Source organism: Rhinopithecus roxellana, chromosome 9 (assembly GCF_007565055.1).
Source record: "Rhinopithecus roxellana isolate Shanxi Qingling chromosome 9, ASM756505v1, whole genome shotgun sequence".
NCBI classification, from domain to species: domain Eukaryota; kingdom Metazoa; phylum Chordata; class Mammalia; order Primates; family Cercopithecidae; genus Rhinopithecus; species Rhinopithecus roxellana.
The window spans coordinates 21,734,025-21,755,054 of NC_044557.1; the positions used below are offsets into that span (position 1 = coordinate 21,734,025).

Here is a 21,030-nt window from a genome sequence, read left to right on the forward strand (position 1 = left end):
CAGCCAACAGCATGAATTCAGGACCCCAAATGGCGTCAACTCCTAAATCTGTTTAAACTCTTAGAATTACAACCCTGAAAAACCTCAGAGAAGCAATTATCCAAACAGCCTAAATGCAGCAAAAGGAAAATCAAAGCGGAAAGACTGAATGAAGTATGTGGAAGGCAGATGTGAGTGCCGGCAGATGCATTATAGAATACAATCAAATATCCTGCCTAAATTGGCAAATGCTTCATGGACACTCCCTAACATACTGGGAAGAAACTTAGAGGTCTTAGAGTCCACATAAGGCAACTTCATTCTGGCTTTCTAAAGAAAAATGTAGACAACAAAACCATCCAAAACATGACCAGGCTTATCTTTATACAGAATGCGTGTTCAGCTCTCAAGTGAGATGGGTAACATGATACTTAATCCCCAGCATCTTCTGATGTTCTACTTATTATATGCAATAGTGTTACCTGCTTACTGTAAATGCCCTGCTCTTACTGTCACTCTGTCCCTGAAAAGGCTTTCCCAGTATTCTCAGAAATAAGTGGCAAGTTGAAAGCTCCAGACGTTTAACTCTCCCCGTCTCTCTCTCCCTCCATCTGTCTGCCAGATATCTTTCACAATAAAATGCTGGCACACTCCCTATGTGCACAGAATTGTCATCAGATGCCTGGGGAATGTCATAGTAAGAAGGTTTTCGAGTATCCTGAAGCTCTGATCCCCAGGGTAGGTCAGAGACAATGGCTGGGCAGGACACAAGGTCCCGGGTGTTCACCCAGCCATGCCCACACTGACAGGTGCTCACCCCAGGCCCCCATCCTGCTGTCCAGTGGTGCCCAGTCCAGGGCCAGGGAAAGGACCACAATGTAAGGGTGACCCAAACTGGAAAAGCTGTGAAGCTGCATCAGTGAAGGGCACCAACCCTGAAGACTGTAGAGTCTTTCCAGCCAGCTGAGTCATACAAAGGAGAGGGAGAGCAAATCTAAGACAAACTTCTCTATCAGATTAGAAATACACACGAACCTCAGGTCTGAAATAAAATCCGAGAACTGGCTGTCTCAGTTGGCTTATTTGTTTAACATGGTTTCTGTAAGATACAGAAGACATAGCCCCTAGAAATCCAATGTAGTAAACTTTCTTCTTGGCCTAGAAAGGGGTCTCAGAGCTCCCTAGTTCTTCCTCTGGCTGGACTGTCCTGCAGTGTACAGGAGCCTCCATCCTGAAAGTCATCTTTATGTAATTAATCATCACAGACTGAAGGGAAGTCACGCAATCAGTAAAATGCATTTTAAAAGCTTAAATTTGGAACTCTGCCCTGAAAAGTCCTATGAAATCAGTTCAAGGCCTGAAAGAGTGTTTGATAAGTATACATTTTGTTATAACCTCAGTTAAGCAAGAGAAACATCTCCATGATGAAACAGCTACACTGGAAAGCAGCCCACAGCACCCCCAGCAGCAAGGCACCCATCTCTGCTGTGCCAACAAGGAAGCCGTCTGGCTAGAGGCTAAGTAGCCCTCATCCCAAATGTTTGAGCTCTTTAGGATTTCCCATTTTTTGAATTTTGGAATACTTGCATTTATACTTACATTTCAACTCCCAAAACCCCAAATCTGAAAGGATCCAATGAGCATTATGTCAGCACTCAAAACGTTTCAGATTTTGGAGCATTTTCAGTTTCAAATTTGGGATGTTCAACTCACACCTGGGATAGAACTGATTCTTATTCCAGCTGGCCCCAGAAAGAATAAAACTCAATCATCTCAAAAATCATGATTCAAGCAGTCTTTATGTTACTTTTCCAACACACACATTATTAAATTGTGTCCTTCTGAGGGGCCCCTTCCAGCAAGAGGTGGTGGCCCTCTCGTATTCTGTGGTCCTATCATACTCTGTCGTCCCCGCCGTCTCCCTGCTCACATTACAGACAGAGCAAGTTGGCAGAGCCAGGGATGGTTTCGGCATGGTACAGCCTCGCACTCTCACCGGGAGGAATCATGAGGCCTCTCAGACACCACTGCACTGAGATCACCTGCCATATAGCCAAAAGGAGACCAGCAGGTCCCTGTCCACCACCATCAGTGATGTTGTTTCTGACACCAAGATCTTCAGCTACACTGTCGAGTAACAGCAAGGCTGCATCAGGGGCTCGGGAGCCCTCCGCTGCCCCCTCTAGGACGCTCTGGGCAGCGTTTCTGGGAGATGGTCTCACAGCACTAAATGTGCCCGCCCTGCCGGGGCTCTCCCTGCAGAATGGATGTGGTGTCCCACACCACGTGGGAAATGAGGTTAAGCAGGAGGCCCTTTTCTATCTCAAATGATGTTAAAAGAAACTCAACATTAAGAGATTTTTGGTTTTTGTTTTTTTTTTTTTCCAGAATGACCCATTACTGAAATGTTTACCTTAAAACAGATGGAGAGGAGTCGGCCTTTGGGTTTAGCAGTCCTCTGAGGCGTCAGCAACTGCGGTGACTGTTAGGGTCAGATTTTTTCGGATGGGAAGTCAGGGATTTCCAAAGGGATTCCTCCCACCACCATTGTGTGGTTGGCTCTAGAATCAGAATTTCACTAAGAGGCTCCCTGAGGAGCGTCCATCCTTGTTACTGTGAAATCACTGAAACCCTCCCACCCCCCACCAGAGCGTCTGGAAGGATTTTTTCCCTGCGTGAAAGTCAACAGGGGTTTCCTGAGCTTACTTCTGGAGTCACAACCAGGCGATACACAGAAAGTCAGCACTGCAGTTTCCAAGGAAGGCATGGGGGGTGCGGCAGATAAGTGACCAGTTTCCTTCTTGCTGGTAATTAGGAAATCATTTCCTAAGAACAAGGGCTAATTAAATATACATAGTATTCAATGAAAACAATAAAATAGATGTAGTATTTCCCCTCCAGAGGATGTTAAGTTTCTTCTGGGCCTTATAAATATCTACACTTTTAAGTTTCTATACATTTCTTTACTATTAATACAAATTAAAAAATAAGATTTTGTATGATTTCCCAAAGTGGACATTATATATTTAATGTGGACATTAGGATTTATTCAGAATTAAGTATCATGCTCTATTTTAGTAATACTGCTTGCTAAAAAGAATCTTCCTTTCAAATCATTACAGTCAGCTTAATTTTTTTTAAAGAATGCATTAATTGACTTAGGCAGTTTATGTAAACTTCTGTGGTATGTTTTGCTTCTAAGTCCTTCAGCCGGGCGCAGTGGCTCAAGTCTGTAATCTCAGCACTTTGGGAGGCCAAGGCAGGTGGGTCAACTGAGGTCAGGAGTTCAAGACCAACATGGCGAAACCCCGTCTCTACTAAAAAAGTACAAAATTAGCCGGGCTTGGTGGCACAGGCCTGTAATCTCAGCTACTCAGGAAGCTGAGGCAGGAGAATCACCTGAACCCCGGAGGCGGAGGTTACAGTGAGCCGAGATCACGCCATCGCATTCCAGCCTGGGCAACAAGAGTGAAACCCCGTCTCAAAAACAAAAATTCCTTCCAGCATCTTACACGCACTGCCTGTGTCCCGCCACACCCCGTTAGAGCACAGTGTCCCTGGAATAGCGCTTGTGTGGGCCGCACCCGCATGGCCTCCATCAGCAACAGAAAGATGCCATTCACACAGTTAAATAGCCAATGAATCGTGAGGTTAATTAAGAAAGAAAAGCCATAAATCTAAGAAAAATTATACCATCTTAGAAACCTCTAGGGAATCTCAGGATTTTTGTTTGTTTGTTTGTCGAGGGTCTTTCTCTGTCATCCAGGCTGGAGGACAGTTGCATAATCATGGCTCACTGCAGCCTCAACTCCTGGGCTCAAGAGCTCCTCCCACCTCAGCCTCCCGAGTAGCTGCGACTACGGTGGTGCACCACCACAGCTGGCTAATTTTTGTATGTTTAGTAGAAACAGGATCTCGCTATGTTGCCTAGAGTGGTCTTGAACTTCTGGGCTTAAGTGATCCACCTGCCTCGGCCTCCTAAATTTGCTGGGATTACAGGTGTGAGCCACCACGCCCAGTCAGGATTTCTCTTTGATTCAATGTATTGATTCACTTTCAACGTTGGTACACATACTGCCTTTCAAGGTTATTTTCTCTCCAGGCCCAAATGAACACAGGCCCACAGCTTCTGGGCAGGAAGGATCGAAGGTGGGGGAAGCAAGAAGGGAGTTGGTGCCGTCACTGACACCAATGCTCCGTGGAGACGGCCGTCTTCACGCCCAGCTCTGATCCACATGTTCTCAGGACTCTTTAAGCCATAGAAAATAGCGTAAGGGGACCATCAAAATGTGCAGAATTACACAGCCTAAAGCTAGCCAGGAGGAAACACCACTCAGGAAATATATTTTCCTTATAAAATGCAGCCCATATTTAACTTGGCCGTACGGCTACTAAAAGGAAAAGGTTCTGTGCTGTCCTGGGGGACGAGAAAAGCGGCTTCTGCTCTTAGTGCCTGCCTTCAGGATACCCACAATGGTTCAAGCAACGAGATACTACAGGGATAAAGCAAACTAAAGCCAATTGTAGGCAGTATTTTCTGTGTAGTTTAGAAATGGGGAGGGTGTCTACTGCGGGGTGGAGTTTCTTGAGTAACTGAATAAATAAGTAAATGTTCCATAATATACCTAGCAACATGCATTAGCGTCTGTCCCACCAGAGCACAATCTATACTCTCTTAACTTTTTTTTTTTTTTTTTAATTTGAGACAGAGTCTCGCCCTTGTCACCCAGGCTGTAGTGCAATGGCACGATCTCGGCTTACTACAACCTCTGTCTCTTGGGTTCAGGCGATTCTCCTGCCTCAGCCTCCCAAGTAGCTGGGATTATAGGCACCCGCCACCGTGCCTGGCTAATTTTTGTATTTTTAGTACAGACAGAGTTTCGCTATGTTGGTTAGGCTGGTCTCGAATTCCTGACCTCAAGTGATCTGCCCACCTCAGCCTCCCAAAGTGCTGGGATTACAGGTGTCAGCCACCACACCTGACCTCTTTTAGCTTGTTTTTTATGAAGGACATCCTAAGAGACCAGCTGGACTGCAGCGTGACCTAACAACACGTAAGTCCGAACGGACACAGAGCAGTGGCGTCTATTTTGCCAGGCAGTGTTCTGGTGTGTGTTACCTCATATTAACACACGGCACCCACAGAAGCCTTCCGGGAGGCAGGTGTTGTGATTAGCCATTTATGTGATTTCATCAATATGCATTTTATAAGCCATGCAGTTTTAAGGGGCAGAGCCAGAAATGAGCCAAGCAACTGGCTCCACTGCCCACGCCATCAGCCACCGCGCCATGATGCCTCTTGAGTCATTCAGACTCCCGGCCCCATCCGAGCTGACGCCTGTCACAGCCATGCACAGAGCTGAGCGAAGCCTCTGGAATGTTAAGGTAGGTTGCCAGTTGCCCCTGCATCCTGTAGACAGAACCCAAGCAAGTCAGGGTGCTCTGCGCAGTTCTGAGCATGACGCAGTGGGAGATCGGGCAGCACTGGGTCCTGGGGCAGGCCCGGCCCGGCTCCACCAGCTGTCTCCCACCTGCCCTCCTGGGGGTCATTTAGGGGAATAACAGTAGGCTGAATCTCCTAGCAGGACTTAATTGGAAGAAGTAAAAGTGTTGGCAATTTCCTGAAGAAGAGCTTTTACACAATAGATATTCTTGAAGTCTATTTACCGTAGGCTGGTAAATAAAGTATTGAGCAATCTGCTCCTAACCCACTCGCCCTCATGCCTCACTCCCCTCTGTCCTACTGCACGAGCTCATGGAATTGCCTGTGGCTCCCCTGATGAACCGTATATGGGTGTGTGTGTGTATGTGTGTGTACGGAGTATTTGTGTATTCATATATTAATAGTGGAGCTTTTGCCTGTGCAATTCTCGCTGCCTAAGACAACCCCCATTCTGGTTTGAGGAGCAGAATTCTTGCTCATTCTTTAAGCTCAAGCTGCCATGGTGCGTTCTCTAATAAGCCTTCCTCACTTCTGGTTTTAGTTGCTCCACAGTCTGTGTTTGCAGAGAAAGTCTTATTTTAGCACCACATAGTATCATTACAGATAGGGAGGTGTATGTGTCACCCTTTTCCTTAAAAATATAAAATTCACAAAAATGAAGATTACCTTTCACTCTACCATTAGCACAGGCTGGGCTCTGCAAGGGCAACCGGATGGATGGATGGATGGATGGATGGATGGATGGATGGATGGATGGATAGATGGATGGACAGATGGATAGACAGATGGGTGGGTGGGTGGTGGATGGACAGATAGATGGATGGATAGACAGATGGGTGATTGGATGGCTAGATGGATAGATGAATGGATGTTAGCGAGGGAAACTAAAACAATGGCAACTCTGAAAATACTCAGATGAAACCACAGAGGCTGGGCATGGTGGCTCATGACTGTAATCCCAGCGCTTCAGAAGGCTGAGATGGGTGGATAACCTAAGGTCAGGAGTTCAAGGCCAGCCTGGGCAACATGGGGAGACCCCTTCCCTACTAAAAATACAAAAAAAAAAAAAATTAGCTGAGAGTGGTGGCGTGCAGCATTTGTAGTCCCAGCTACTTGGTAGGCTGGGGTCAGAGGATCACTTGAGCCCGGGAGAGGTCAAGGCTGTTGCCACTGCACTCCAGCCTGGGCAACCGAATGAGACCATGTCTCAAAAATAATAACAACAATAAAGTAAAAGCAAGTTTTTAAACTACACAAAGAATGGCAGATTAAGATATTATCCACATGACAGCTCCAAGTAGGGACTATCTCACAAAAAAGGTTTTAAAAAAAAATAAATAAATAAAAGAGATGAATAGTTTTATCTGGATGTTGGATTACAGCTAGGTGTTATTATCTCCTAAATGCTGAGTTTCAACATTTTCTAAAATAAATATATGCTGCTTTTATCATCAAAAAAAGTTGTGGGTTTTAAAGTATAGACCAACTTGAAAAAGTCTTAAGATACAGAAAGAAAAAAAGTATGACAATGAGGATGGGGGTTGAGACGATTATTATGAGGATGTTTTTTTTACTCTTTACACATTTTTTAATCTATTATGAACAGGCATGATTTTAAACTCATATTCCTAAACTATGGGGAGCATTTCCAACCTTGGGAAATCTCTCTATGTACCTACACCTCCAGCCAGTGTTTCCCACCTCCGCTTCCAATTTAAGAAAAAGCCTCCACCAAGCTCACGCCCCTCTCCCTGCATCCATCTAGCCCTTCCTCCCCTGCCTGTTCCTCCTCTCTGAGCATATCTGGGGGACGCGTGGGTCACGTGCAGGAATTAACATTTGTGCTTTTTACTGCGTGCAGGAACTGTGCAGGTGACATCAGTTACCACAGTCTCCCAACACCCCGGGAGGTAGGCAGCACTGCACTGTCTTACAGTTGAGGAAACCTGGGCTCAGGGATGAGAAAACTCATCCGTGCTCCCCTTCAGGCAGCGACAAAGCCCGGCAGGAACCCGCCCCTCTTCCTGGTGGAATGAACAGGAGGGGCAGAGTCCAGAAGTGCGTGTCCTGTGTGACAATTAGGTACTGCTCAGGCACCTTTCAGAAGAGGGAGGGTGGGCTTGAAAGTTAGATGTTCCTCAACTAAAGGCCTTGGGCAGACGATCTCCCGTCTCCGGCACTTCCTCATGTATGACGCCTGCCTCACGGTGTTTCTGCCAGGATGAAATAAGCACGTGTTGGCAAAGCTCCAGGAAGGTCAGTGTGTTTCTGAAGCCTTCCCTTTGGTGTCGGACACACCCGGGTCAGAGTCTCTTCCCTGTAACTTACTCCCACCAAGAGCCCAGGCAATTTGCTCAATTCAGTGACCTCGTCCTAAAACGCGAAGACCCACTGACCGGTGGGCGCCTTCTCTGCCACTCCATCACTGGGTTCCCTTAGGGAAGTGCAGGGCCCCCAGGAAGCAGGTCTCAGGATCCTGGCTGGGCTGGTCACAGCTCATCGTCCACAAGATACCCTGAGCTCTCCTGACCTGGTGTGGGCGATACACACACCTCTGGGCTGATGCGAGAGCCAGGGCCTTGCCCTCATGGATCCCAGAGCTGGAGTCAAGGGAAAGCTCATTATCTCCAGCAGAAGAAAGGAAACAATGCACAGAGCAGAAAACCAAGAAATGGGAAGAGGACAGGAGACTGAGACCACTGCAGCGAGTGGTGCTGAAGAACAGCTTCCAGGGGCTTCGGAGGTAAGTGTGCTAATAAATGCCACCTCTGGGTTAGGCTAGCGTGCGGGGATTCCCATCCCTAGAAACTGTAGTCTTTCTGCCTAAAAGCAAAAGCTACTTCACCGAGCGATCCTGGAGTTAAACAGGGTGTTGACAAGGAGCACAGTGCAGCCGCTACCCTAGCAAGCCTTCCACACCCAGGCGGAGTGCCTCCCAGGACAAGGTCTTCCCAAACGACAGAGGCCCCCCAGCAGGACAAGAAGGGGGCGCCAAGGCCCGGCAGCACCTACCCAGGCAGGGCGCCAAGGCCCGGCAGCACCTACCCGGACAGGACGCCGACGCCAAGGCCTGGCAGCATCTACCTGGACACGCTCCCAGCATCTTCCCGGCAACTGTCCCATTTCAGTCTCACAGTTCACACTCGAGACAGGCAGACCTACCAGCATCTTGATTCAATAAATGAAAAAATGCTCAATGCACAGAAGTACTAAGTTTCTAGTCTCAGAAGACTGAGCAAAATTAGCAGCAGACCAACACCAAAGTCCAATATTCTCCTCTCTTCCTCTGTCTCTGGAGCCTTCAACAAGTGGCCTCAAAAAAAAAAAAAAAAAAACCCCGAGACGTTGTTATCTGTTCCCTCGTGAGCTGGCCATCACAAATTAGCAGGAATTCACCCCTGCTGGTCACAAGTTTAAGAGGTTTGGTCAGAGCCATGGATTCCAGTCCCTGTGGTCTCACCCGTGAGGATGCCTGCTTCTGACTCTGTGGTCAGGTTCGCAGCGAGACGCAAGGGAGGTGAGGGGGCACCCATGCGTCCGGACCCTTAGCTGCTGTCTGCTGTGAGCAATTCGGTGAGGCGATGCGTCGTGCAGAGGGGGCACCTCAGCTGTGAAACGTGTTGCATGGATTTCCTTATCTGCTTCCTGTATCTGATTGGTGGATTTTTAAAAAATGCAAACGTTCTGAGATCCACGCCATATGGAGCTTAGTGTCTCCGTCATTCCTTCATTGCTGACATGACGATACACCTGCATAGACCATACCTGAAAGTAGGAGAGGAATGAGATGTCCTTGCACAGGAAGTGTGCGGTCGACTTGGTCCAAACCAGATTGGACAGGGAGCTGCTGGCGCCTGCCCTCGCTCTAGTTATAACACAGACTGTGCTCACTGGAATCGTAGATTTGGAAGTACTGAAAGAAAACTGGATGAAAATAAATCAGTGCATTCACTCAAAAAGAGTCTTTGAGTCAGAGGAGTACAAATCTTACTCTAGGTTTCTGTGAGTGTCCTTGGGGTGGAAACTGAAAATATGTTGAAAGAGGAATCGTCTGCCCTTCCCTGTGGCTCCAATTCAAGAATTATTGATTCAGCCAAACATAAAGCATGAATAGCAAGGTCGCACCAGAGCACCAAGGCTCTGGAGAGAGGCACCAGCTGAAAGACTCTCCTGAAATGTCCAGCCCTGAAGCCCAGCTCTGAGCAATGTCTGGGTCAACTTGACTCTTTCAAAATAAATGTTTCATTTTAAAACTGAAATCAAAGTTGAGTGTCGTACCAAGGAGGTTCGGCTGGAATCGGAAATGAGAGATTCCTGGGCTGAATAAATAATACAATTGCTCACAACTGTTCGATCTGTTAAATTCACATTGATATCTCAATATTGACAATTAATTAACAATATTCATTCATTTGCTCATTTATTGAGCAGATATATATGAAGTATTTACAATGTGCCAGACAGTGCACCAGCTACTAAAATAGTAGCAAGCAACCAGGCAGACTTAGGCCCCACGGGGCTCAAGCCTCAGCGCGGAAGGCAAGCGTTGAGCCACTGCACGCATTTGAATGGAATCAGGAAACAGGACAAAGGCTTGAAGGGACCAGCAATAAGACTCCAGGAGGGGCTAATATCCAGAATCTACAAATAACTCAAACAAATTTACAAGAAAAAAGCAACCCCATCAAAAAGTTGGCAAAGAATATGAACAGACACTTCTCAAAAGACATTTATGCAGCCAACAGACACATGAAAAAATGCTCATCATCACTGGCCATCAGAGAAATGCAATCAAAACCACAATGAGATACCATCTCACACCAGTTAGAATAGCAATCATTAAAAAATCAGGAAACAAGAGATGCTGGAGAGGATGTGGACAAATTGGAACACTTTTATACTGTTGGCGGGAGTATAAATTCATTCAACCATTGTGGAAGACAGTGTGGCAATTCCTCAAGGATCTAGAACTAGAATTACTATTTAACCTGGCAATCCCGTTACTGGGTATATACCCAAAGGATTATAAATCATGCTACTATAAAGACACATGCACACATATGTTTATTGAGGCACTATTCACAATAGCAAAGACTTGGAACCAACCAAATGTCCATCAGTAATAGACTGGTTAAAGAAAATGTGGCACATACACTCCATGGAATACTATTCAGCCATAAAAAAGGATGAGTTCATGTCCTTTGCAGGGACATGGATGAAGCTAGAAAACATCATTCTCAGCAAACTGTCACAAGGACAGAAAACCAAACACCACATGTTCTCACTCAAGAGGTGGGAATTGAACAATGAGATCACTTGGACACAAGGCAGGGAACATCACACACTGGGGCCTGTAGGGGGGTGTGGGGCTGGGGGGCTAGGGGAGGGCAAGCATTAGGAGAAATACCTAATGTAAATGATGAGTTGATGGGTGCAACAAACCAATATGGCACATGTATACATATGTATCAAACCTGCAGGTTGTGCACATGTACCCTAGAACTTAAATAATAATAATAATAATAATAATAAAAGAAGACTCCAGGAGATAAGGACAGATGCACCTGGTTCTTATTCTGTGGGGACAGGTGCATCCTCCCAGAATGTGAAAGTCATGCTGCAACCTGAGAGAGGAACAGGAGAGCAGCCAGAGGGGTCCTTGAGGTAGAGACCAGCTTGACGGGTTCTAGAGACTGAGGGTGGCTGGAGCTCAGGGAGTGCTGGGGGTCTGGCAGGGCCAGCACAGGGGCCCGGTCATCTTGACCACAATGGGATCCACTGACGGCGTTTTAAAGAAAGGAAGCAGTGACGGGAACAGTAATATGATCAGTCTTGGGTTTTAGAAAGATTGCTTTGTGTCCTTTTCTACAAAAAAGGACTGATTCAGCTACTCCTGGATGGGTTTTGTGTCACGCTAACACTGTTCAAATGAATGACCTAGATCTGCATGTCTCAACGTGAGTCAATTTCATAAACAAAATTTTGAATTTCTGAAGGTTTGCAGTTGCAGAAAGATACTGGATAATTCTATGTACATACATTTTAACCATTAAAAAAACACCTATGTCTTCTATGGAAGTGTAAAAACAGAGAAATGAAGGACAGGCATGGATTACTGTGTACTGATCACTTCTGAAGAGGAGGCCGGCGACAGGACCACAGGGCTTCCAGTGTCTCTGTTCACGAGATAGACTATATCACTTGGGTTCCTTCTTTTTTTTTTTTTTTTTGTTTGGAGAGATAGGGTCTCACTATGTTGCCAAAGCTGTCTTCAACTCCTGGGCTCCACAGGTCCTCCTGCATCAGCCTCCCAAAGGATTACAGGAGTGAAGCACCATGCCTGGCCTCATCTGGTTTCTTACATACACACAAAAAGTATTTGAAGTGTAAGTGGCAAAATGATAACATGTATTAAATCTTAGTGGGATCCATGAGTCCATGAGTATTTCTTTGTATTGCATTATGGTGTCTGAAATATTTTACGATTTACAATTTAAAGTGTAATGCCATATGTTTAAATAACTACCATTATTTATCAATTAACTAATCTGGCCTGCTAATAAAAATGAGTGCAAACCATACAACCTTAAATATACCTAAGTAAAGTTAATCACCAGGTAAGAATGCTCAGGTTACTTCTGTATTCTTCGTGCCTGTGCCGCGGAGTAACTTACTCAGTTACTAAAAGTTCCAGCCAAGTGGAAATATGGAAATCTAAATAAAAACTCGTGTTTTGTCATTTTTAAAGTTCTGAGCTGTTGGTTTCATAGAGAGACTTGTCCAAGATCACAAACAAGTTATGGCAGAGCTGGATGTAGAACAGATTCCCAAACTCGGCCTTTTCTAATAATCTCATGGGTTTATTTGCATCACTGGTATAAACTGAAAGGAGGGCAGAATCCTGTCTCCTACTTACTTTTTGTGTTTTGTTTCAGTTAAGATTTGACAGAGTCCCAATTCTGCCACACCTGCATCATCAAAAATGTCAGCATGATTCTCAAAAGTAGGATGTTATTCAGCTTGTACTTGCTACTCAGACTTCGTGATGGGGGAACAATGACCATTCGCTGCTTTAGGTCCAGGGAAAATGCCTGAGATCCCCAAAGGCAGGTGCACCGTGGCAGGTGCACCCCAAACCAGCCAGGTGACTGCGTGCAAAGGGAAGGAAGGTTGATGACATGAGAATTGATTAGTCATTGTTACTGATATTTTAGCTACTATTTTTGATGCAGAAATCAAGACTTGTGGTCTGTCAAGTAAGAGTGCAGTTCTGTGAACAGGAAGAGACAGTTTCATATCCAGATGGTTCTGCAATTGCCAGGCGGCAGTGTGGATGCAAAACCGATGTGTCTATAATTATACCTTGAGACTGAATAGGAACAACCTGATGTTATCATCTGTTCTTTACAAACTCTTTTAACGTCTGACTAAATATGGTTTATAGATGAAGGTTGTCAATAGACTGGCTTTTATTTCATTGTTTGTTAGAGACAAGGTCTCACTGTCACCCAGGCTGGATTGCAGGGGTGCAATCATGGCTTACTGCAGCCTGGGACTCCCAAAGCGCTGGGATTCACAGGTATGAGCCAATGCCCCTGACCAACATATTTTTATTTCATTTTTTTCTCTAAAATGCAGGTGTGAAGTTAACATCTGTAGTGTGTTCGGGGTGAGATGAGAGAACAGTTCAGTCTCACAAAGGTGCCTATTTAGGAAAACCAGGATTCCACTTGGCAAACGCCGCATGGCACCCAGGCTGGAACCTGAGCAGGCCGCCGTGTGTGGCTTGCCGGGCGCCAGGTGCCAGGTGCCAGGACAGACCCTGCTGTGGAAAAGCATCTCCCCCTGAGACCGTCCCGTGTTTGGAATTCCCGAGGGGGAAACCCCTAGGTGCATGAGGCAGTTTCAGAGGAATAAAGCCAGGTGGCGTGGGAGTTGGCCAGGTCAGGCAGGCTGCCTCTCTGCAGAGAAGCAAAGCACACCCTGATCTTTGCTCTGGTGAGCTCCTGACAGCTCACCCTCACCAAGGTCTGTGTGGGCTCCACCCGTGGAAACCTCATGAGGTGCTCTCCTGTAAGAGCTCTGCCTTCTCCAGCCAGGTCACCTGCATTCGGCCATGGGCCGCCCTCTTTGGGGGTCTCCAGTGAGGCGCCTCCCACTCGGACTGGCTCCCGGCAACAGGAATTCCTACAGAAGGGCTTTTGATTTTGTCCCGGGGCTTCCAAGGACCCAGGGCATACTGTGGATGCCCCATAGAGCATGAGAATGCGACACCTGATCACACTGCCACGCCATTCCACCCTGATTCAAAAGCACATGACCTTCTAGTCGCAGCGACTCAGGCCGTGAAACACCCTTATGTTGGGCTTTGCAAACAGAGACCCTTTCAGGTAACAGCTGAGAAGGCCAAACCACAGCAACATGGCCTGTAACGTACATGGCCTTAAAGTGGGGTTTCGTTTCCAGTGATCGGCTGCCACTTTTGCTTAATGATATGACATTTTACTGCAGGAGATGCCACTAAACTAATCGCAGTTTGTTTCAAAAGTCTACCACATCTGCCCAAATGCTGTGACTTCCTGTTCCTGTGGGAATTCAAGCATGAAGCATGGTTTCGCGTGCGTATCCTACGTGTGTTTTTTAGGTGGCCACTCACCTAGCTGTTCATGCGTGACTTTTAATTAATTTTTTAAAGAATTTTTAGAGATGGGGTCTCACTATGTTGCCCAGGCTGGTCTCGAACTCCTGGGCTCAAGTGAGCCTCCCACCTCGGCCTCTCAAAGTGTTGGGATTACAAGGCATGAGCCACTGTGCCTGGCCCACGTGTGACCCTTTTTTTATGTTTTATTTTTTTTGAGATGGAGTTTCGCTCTTGTTGCCCATGCTGCAGTGCAGTGGTGTGATCTTGGCTCACTGCAACCTCTGCCACCTGGGTTCACACCATTCTCGTGCCTCAGCCTCCCGAGTAGCTGGGATTACAGGTGCCCGCCACCATGCCTGGCTAATTTTTGTGTTTTTAGTAGAGATGGGGTTTCACCTTGTTGGCTGGGCTGCTCTCAAACTCCTCAGGTGATCCACCCACCTCAGCCTCCCAAAGTGCTGGGAATATAGGGGTGAGCCACCACACCCAGCCCCATGTATGACTTTTTTGATGCATATTTCCAGTTTGTACGTTAGACTTCAATAAAATTTTCTTTAAAAAGCAACTCCTGCATCCAAGTGGTCTCCAAGTTAATTGGGAAACATAAGCTAAACACCAGTGAAATACATTTCAACATGCATGGTCTTACTTGCACATGATGGCCCCAGGTCCTATAGGGACAATGTGAAAAGTCATCAGCTTGACCCTCATGGAGGTGCCGTCAAGCACAACCAGTGAAGACCAAAAGCAGAAAAGATGCATCATGAGGTCACGCAGCAAGTGCCGAGGGGGGTGTTACAAGATAACCCACAGATGATGGAAAGAGGGAAGGAGTCACTCCCCAGCGCCCTGGTCAGGTCACGGAGAGGTGGCAGGTGGCAGGCACAGGGTTATGAGGAGCACCCAGCTGCCTGGGGCAGGACTTCAGGAAGAGGAGCATCGTGACTAGGGACAGATGTATGGTGGCTGTTACGTCCTGCCTGAGGAGTTCAGCTGTTGATGACCTGGCCTAGATGAGGTCATCCTTTTTGGAGCATGGGGGTGGCACACACGGTTACAGCAGAGGCGACATGATTCCGTGGGGACACAGCAGACGTGCCCAAGGCTGCCAAGTTCTAGGTATGGCTCTGCTTTTGTGGGTGGCACAGAAGTGAGTCCACCCAACTCAAGGCTTCTAGCAGGTCACTGCTGCCTCAGGGCACACAGGCCCAACATGTGGCAGGAGGGGACTGGGTACAGTCAACATTATCTAAACCAAACCTCACCCAGGACATCAAAGAGCCCACCTGGCCGGGCATGGTGGCTCATGCCTGTAATCCCAGTGCTCTGGGAGGCGAGGTGAGTGGATCACTTGCAGTCAGCAGTTCGAGACCAGTCTGGGTAACATGGTAATACCCCATGTCTACTAAAAATACAAAAATTAATTGGGCATGGTGGTGCATGCCTATAATCCCAGCTACTCAGGAGGCTTGAATCTGGGAGGTGGAAGGTGCAGTGAGTTGAGATCACACCACTGCACTCCAGCCTGGATGACACAGTGAGATCCTGTCTTAAAAAAAAAAAAAAAGTGCTCAGCAACTCGTACTGAAATTTTACTTCTGATGAATTGGCCCCTCTGGCATTATAAAATGCTGCTGGCATTAGACAAAGCTTCTGTGTGCTGCTTGACGGTTTTAACTTGAAGTCGATTTTAGCTTATATAAGCACAGCTTCCTCTGTTCTCTAACGCTTTCCATTCACATGGAGTAGCTGTTCCCATCCCTTCACTCGCAGTCTGTGTTTCCTCAAAGGCCAAGTAGGTCTCTTGTAGGCAGCATACAGTGGGGTCTTATACATTTTTAACCCATTCATACACTCTATGTCTTTTGATTGGAGAATTTAATGCATTTATGTTCAAGGTAACTATGGTAGGTTAAGAACTTACTACTCCCATTTTCTTAATTGTTTTCTGGTTGTTTTGTGGGTCTTTTGTTCCTTTCTTCCTCTCTTGCTGTCTTCTTTTGTTATTAGATTTTCTCTTGTGGTATGCTTTGATTCTTGACTTTCTACCTTTTGTGTATCTACTATAGGTTTTTGCTTTGTGGTCACTATGAAGCTTACATAAAGTATCTTACAGTTCTAACAGTCTATTTTAAGCTGATGATTTAATTGATTGAATAAAATAACTCTACACTTTAAACTCCGGACCCCCACCCATTTTATGCTTTTGATGTCACTAATGACAGGTTTTTGTACTGTATATCCCTTAACATATTACCATAGCTGTATTACCCAGGGTTCTCCAGAGAACCAGAACCAACAGGAAGGCTAGATAGATGGGTAGATGAGAGGGAATTTACTAGGGGAACTGGCTCACACAGTTATTCAGGCTGAGAATCCCACAACAGGCTATCTGCAAGCTGGAGAACCAGAGAAGCCAGTGGCATGGCTCAGTCTATTGTCAGAGGCCTCAGAACCAGGGAAGCCAACAGAGCAACTTAGTCCAAGGCTGAAGGCCTGAGAACCCAGGGAGGGGGTCACTGGCGCAAGTCCCAGAGTCCAAAGGCTGGAGAACCTTGAGCTTTTATGTCCAAGGGCAGAAGATGGTGTCCCAGCTCCAGGACAGGGGAGAGGGGGAGGGGGAGAGAAAGAATTTGGCTTTGTTCTGCCATTTTCTTCTATCTGGGCTCTCAGACAATTGGATGGTGCTGAGGGCAAATCTTCCTCACACTGGTTCAAATGCCAATCTCTTCCAGGGACACCCTCACAGACACTTCCAGAAATAATACTTTACAAGCTATTGGGGTATCCCTTAATCTACTCAAGTTGACACCTGAAATTAACCATCACAGTATCTTTTATTGTTTGAATAGTTTTGTCTTTCAGCCTTCAGACTAAAGATATAGTTAATTTACATACCACCATTATAGTGTTATTGTGAATTCAACTGTTTACTTACATTTACCAGTGAATTTTACACTTTTCAATGTCTTCATGTTACTAATTAACGTCCTCTTCTTTCAGCTTGAAGAATTCCCTTAAGCATTTTTTATAAGACAGATCTGGTGGTGGTGAACTCCCTCAGCTGATGTTTGCCTGGGAAAATCTTTCTCTCTCCTTCATTTCTACATGACAGCCTTTCTGGGTACAGAAATTTTGGTTGGCAAGTTTTTATTTCCTTCAGCACTCTGAATAGATCATCCCACTCTCTCTTGGCCTGTTAGGTTTCTGCTATGAAATTCACTGACAGGCTCACAGGGTCACACAGCCAATTAGGGTTGGGGCTACAATTAAAAACCAGACCCTGAGATCCTACGGCCCCTGTTACTATTTTGCACTACTGCAATGCCAGACATATGAAACAAGCTAAAAACAAGTCTGTGATCCAGCCATTCGTAAAGATTTCCACAAACCCCATGAAACTGCAGGAGACTCAGCCCATGCAACAAGCAGGCAGGCTTTCTGTGGCCAGTCAGGTTGAGCAGATTGCTAAAGTCATGCTGAAAACTGTGAGGCACTCATCTGCTCTCGCTGGCACTCTCTGAGAAAAGACAGTTAACAGAACCAGTAGATGGTGTCCCTGCCTTGCCCCTGCCCTGGCGGCTGCACGGTGCCACCTCCAGCTGGTGGAGGCTCCAGGGCAGGGACAAGCACCTTTCAGCACACGCTGCCACCACAAACCACACCCCAGCCACCCCATCCGGATGCAGAAGCACGTGGTGTCCCCCTTGGAGGCTGCCTACAGCGTGGAGCCAGAGGCTGTAGCTTCATGGAGCTCATTTTAAAAGTTCTGATTATCGGCTGGGCATGGTGGCTCATGTCTGTAATCCCAGCACTTTGGGAGGCCAAGGCAGGCAGATCATGAGGTCAAGAGATCGGGACCATCCTGGCCAACATGGTGAAACCCCATCTCTACTAAAAATACAAAAATGAGCCAGGCGTGGTGGCGCACGCTTGTAATCCCAGCTACTCGGGAGGCTGAGGCAGCAGATTCATAGAAAACGACACACGGCAGCGTTTTTAGGTAATTGAACAGATGAAATATTGCCAGCTCAGGCTACAGGGAACAGATTCAGTACAAAGCGAGACTGGACACTGGACTCCCAAAGTACTCTGGGCAGGAAGCAAAAAAAACCTCTCAGCTGCAAACACAGGCCTCTCCACAGAAAGGAAGAGCCACTCCCCAAACAAATCCAAGAGCCCAGAGGGTACAGCCAGGAGTGTGGAAGCCGCCCAGGATGAGGCCCGAGCTCTGTCCAGAGGCTGCCGACCAGCACCCAGCTGCACTTCAGGACCACGTGGGCCAGAGACCCCTGTCTGCCGCCCACTTCCCCCTTTCTGAACAGCAAGGTTACGATAAGTACTTTTATGTGTCCACTTGGTTAGGCCACAGTACCCAGATATTCAATCAGTCATAGTCCGAATGTCACTGTGAAGGGTTTTTTTTTTGTTTGTTTTATTGTTTTGTTTGAGATAGAGTCTCACTCTGTAGCCCAGGCTGGAGTGCAGTGGCGCAATCTCGGCTCACTGCAACCTCCACCTCCCGGGTCATGCGATTCTCATGCCTCAGCCTCCTGACTAGCTGGGATCACAAGCACGCACCACTGCAGCTGGCTAATTTTTGGGTTTTTAGTAGAGATGGAGTTTCACCATGTTGGCCAGGCTGGTCTCAAACTCCTGACCTCAAGTGATCTGCCCACCTCAGCCTCCCAAAGTGCTGGGAACCATGGCACCTGGCCTAAGCGTGTTTTTTTACGACCTGATTAACATTTACATGGGAAGATTCTGAGTAAAGCATGTTTCTATTCACAATATGGGTGGGCCTCATCCAATCAGTCAAAGCCTTAAAAGACTGAGGTGGCCCGAGGAAGAGGGACTGTAACACCAGCACTTCCTTGGATCTCCAGTCTGCCGGCCTGCCCTGCAGATCTCAAACTTGCCCCGTCACCATCAGATGAGCCAGGCCCTTCAATCTTGCTCTCTAATCCCTCTCACGTGTGTAGACACACACACGTACCCAGTTGGTTCTGTTTCCCTGGAGAACTCTGACCAGCACGAGGGCCTACAGCAGTTCTCCTGTGCCTGCCTAGGGCTGTACACTGTGGGCTGGGGGTGGGTCTCTTATCACTTTGGAGCACCAGCCTTCGCCTCGGAGGAAGGACTACAGCCCAGGGAGGCACTTTCACACCTGACTTCCATGAGGACCTCCTGGAGCCCGAGTCTGATGCCACAACAGAATGAGATTTGGGGATCGCCGTGACCTTTTTTATGTGGAAGAGACATGACCTTAGTGGAAAGAGCAGATTCTGTTTTCCAAAGATGCCCCATGGATGCAACCCGCTCGGCACGCCCTTCCCGCCCAGTGAGATTCCCCTCTGCTCACAGCTGGGACCCCATTCCCTCCTCTTCTACATGGCTGGCCGGGGACTGAGGGGGAAGCAGCACAACACGACCCCCCCGCCTCGTGAGAAAGGTGACCCGGTTCCACCTGCTGTTTTCTCAGGTCACACTCTGTGGTGACCCTGACTCAACACACAGGGAGTCCACTGCATCAAGGCTGCCACGCTGGAGCGAATACACAGATGGCCACAGAGTGACAGGGGGAGGTCCCCGAGGGGCCCCTGCTGCACCAGCCCCAAATGTGTGAATCCTCCTGGTGCAAGCCTCAGGCAGCAAGTCAGGAGCCTCCATGGTTCCAGTCCTTGGCCTTCAAGTTCCGCATCTGGTGCTGAGTGGCACCAAGGCGAGCTGTGCCCAGAGAGACTGCAGACTTTTAAGCAAAATGAATGCTATTGCTACTAATACAGGAACAGAAAACCCAACACCACAGGTTCTCACTTGTTAGTGGGAGCTGAACAGTGAGATCACATGGACACAGGGAGGAGAACAACACACACTGGGGCCTGCAGGGGGCGGTGGAGGGAGAGCATCAGGATAAATAGCTAATGCATGCTGGGTTTAATACCTAGGTGATGGGTTGATCAGTGCAGCAAACCACCATGGCACACGTTTACCTATGTAACAAACCTGCACCTCCCGCACATGTAGCCTGGAACTTAAAATATAAATAAATGAATGCTATTGCTTTAAGCCACTAAGTTGTGTGTGGCTTACTGAACAACCATGATATTGGAACAAGGGTCTTGCTACAAATATTCAGAACTGTGGACTACATCTTGCAGGAAAGGGAAGCTATGAAAGGCCCAATATTGTAAGATCTTAAAAAAATAATTGCTCTGAGCTGGGCGTGGTGGTTCATGCCTGTAATCGCAGCACTTTGGGAGGCCAAGCAGGAAGATCACCTGAGGCCAGGAGTTCGAGACCAGCCTGGCCAACATGCTGAGACCCCCATCTCTACTAAAAGTACAAAAAAAATTGAGCTGGATGTGGTGGTGGGCGCCTGTAATCCCAGCTACTTGAGAGGCTGAGACATGAGAATCGCTTGAACTCGGGAGGTGGAGGTTGCAGTGAGCCGAGATGGTGCCACTGCACTCCAGCCTGGATGACAGAGCAAGACTCCATCTCAAAATATAATAATAATAATAAAAATAATTATTCTGACTTCTGTAGGAGGGCCTGTTCAAAGAGAGGACATGCAGAGCCTCTCCAGAGACTACTACAGAAGTCCAAGCATGAGATGGAGGTGGCCTGGACAAAGAAGGTAGACTCCGTAGAAGCATGCCCGTACGTATGTCCCCACAACTCCACGTCTTTATAATAAAACACTAACAATACCAGCTAACATCGGCACTGTGGTTTTTCATTTACGAAACATTCCATGTACCTCCTCCTATTTAATGATTTCACTTTAGGATTCAGGATGTCTCCATGCTACAAAATTAATCCATGTGAAACTCCATCAAGCTCTAAAGCAGGGGTCTCCAATCTTTTGGCTTCCCTGGGCCATACTGGAAGAACTGTCTTGGGTCACACAGAAAACAGACTAATACTAATGACAGCTGATGAGCTAAAATAATAATAATAACAA

General features: G+C 47.1%; 1 protein-coding gene across 2 annotated transcripts in view; it reads right to left on the minus strand.

Moving 5' to 3' along the window:
- KBTBD11 (kelch repeat and BTB domain containing 11) overlaps positions 1-21,030 on the minus strand; it is a 33,957-nt gene that overhangs the window by 7,156 nt on the left and 5,771 nt on the right. The gene's annotated exons all lie outside the window — the stretch shown is intronic.